At 44.1% G+C, this 2,147-nt stretch overlaps 1 protein-coding gene across 2 annotated transcripts in view; it reads right to left on the bottom strand.

The window, feature by feature from the left end:
- The window catches only part of CDKL5 (cyclin dependent kinase like 5), a 213,489-nt gene that overhangs the window by 15,829 nt on the left and 195,513 nt on the right, over nt 1–2,147 (bottom strand). The window lies entirely within an intron of this gene.

Below are 2,147 nucleotides of genomic sequence, written 5' to 3'. Positions count from 1 at the left end.
TTTGGAGTATGATTTTTTTTTTTTTTTTTTTGCTGGGGGAAAAATCTTGATTAAATAACATACATATAGTGTAGCACAAACTCATTATTTTACCTTATGTTAACATGTTTGCTTTTATTCTCACAAATGCTAGAGTGTGGTCTACACTTTCAGGAGATTCTTTTTGTTTTTTGTAATTTTTTTTTTTTTTTTACACTTATTTGTTTTTGAGAGACAGACAGAGCACAAGTGGGGGAGGGGCAGAGAGTGAGGGAGACACAGAATCGGAAGCAGGCTCCAGGTTCTGGGAAGTCAGCAGAGCCCGACGCGGGGCTCGAACTCACAAACCGCGAGATCATGACCTGAGCCAAAGTCGGACGCTTAACCAACTGAGCCACCCAGGTGCCCTGTGGAGATTTTTTTTTTTTAATTACGGTAAAATATATATAACATATTGCAGGAAAGTTTTAAACAACTGATAACGTGCTATGAACAAAGAAGTAGCATTAAGGGTTGCCGAGATGAAAAACAAAAATCTGAGCTGATTTTGGTATGGAGTGTAGGAGAAGGTTACTTGGACAACGCAAAGGTATTTCAAAATAAAGGTACCACTATGAATTCAGTGTCCGAGGCCAGAAAATTACACCCCTAAGGTGAGCCTCTGAACAGGTGCTAACAGAAGCCCATCTTTTTGTCTACCTGGAGCATGGGGTGCCAAGGCCTGCTGACAAATGTACAGCTGTAAGGGCTGTGGCTTCCCGTGACCCCAAGAACAGCTCCAAGCTGGGTGCTTCTTAACCCTGACAATTTTACAAGGCTGATGTAAATATCAAATAGGATAAATACATGTAAAGTGCTTAATGAGCTCTCTAGAACTGGCAGTCAAGGTTCAAGGACATTGCTTCTCAACTTCATAGGGCTGCCAACCGAGGCACAAAAAATAGCTAGCTAACATTTACCTAGAACTGTTTAAGTGCCTTGCAGGTTATCATCTTGTTAAATCCTCACAATTCTATGAAGTAGGTACTATTATTATCTCCATTTAAAGATAAGGAAACTGAGGCACAGAAAAGTGAAGTAACTTTCCTACGGCCACCCAAGATCTAGGTGATGGAGCTAGGATTCTACTTGGGCAATCGGACTCCAGAGCCTGTGCTCTTAGCCACTTCACCGGGCCCTGGACCTCCAGTGACTTGTTTCAATGAAATGCTCGAATTCTCGAGTCAAATCAATTACCACCCGCCGGGAGATGAGAGGAAACATGCATTGCTCCATGTCACGAGCCCCACGTCAGTTTTCTACACACGGAGATGCCGGAACTGCACGGCTTACTAGTTGTTTACGGGCGTGGGTTTCACAGCGAGCACACTAGGCTTCAAATCCTAGCCAGGGGACCTGGGGCAAGGTAACGTAAAGTCCAGCCTCAGTCTCCTCGTCTACAAACTGAGGATACTACTCGCTTCACTGCACTGCTGTGAGAAGTGAATGTAATAATAAAAGTGAAACCCTTGGCATTGTGCCCCGCCACAGTAAGTGCTGCAAACAGAAAAATTATAAGGCCTGCGTGCTTTGACTCAGTCTTTATAAAAATTATAGTTGAAATCACAGGCCACAATTTTCTGGGACAGTAAGGAGAAATTTGGGAGGAAAGAAGTTGGTGACACAGTGCTTTTAAGAATGCCAATCACTGGGTTTTAGCTCCTACCCTCTGTTTAGAAAGATAAAGAACACTGGAGAATATTTATACATGTTCTCACACAAGTGAAGTTCTTTCCCCCATTAACAATAGGACCCACTGAGCAAATGCCCAAAGACAAAAGCGAGGGCCTAAAATGGTCAGTATATCTGCCCCCCGCCACCTGTTTTTGTAAATAAAGTTTCACTGGAACACACCAGATTCATTCCTCTGTCTACTGCCTGTGCTGCTCTTGCACCACGACGGCAGAGCCGCGTGGAGGCAGAGTTGAGTAGTCAGAGACCTATGGCCCACAGAGCCCCAAATGTTTACTATCCGGCAAAAAGTTTGCCAAGCTCCTTCATCTTTGCTTTCTCCATCACACTGAGCAGGAGGCACACATCTTCCCATCCTCCCAAACCACCAAGCGAGCGTCTAGCAATGTGCAAAGGAGACGACACAACACCGAAGTGTGAAAGAAACCAGTTTTCAA

This window comes from Felis catus, chromosome X, assembly GCF_018350175.1.
Source record: "Felis catus isolate Fca126 chromosome X, F.catus_Fca126_mat1.0, whole genome shotgun sequence".
NCBI lineage: Eukaryota > Metazoa > Chordata > Mammalia > Carnivora > Felidae > Felis > Felis catus.
This window is presented reverse-complemented; position numbering and strand designations above follow the sequence as displayed.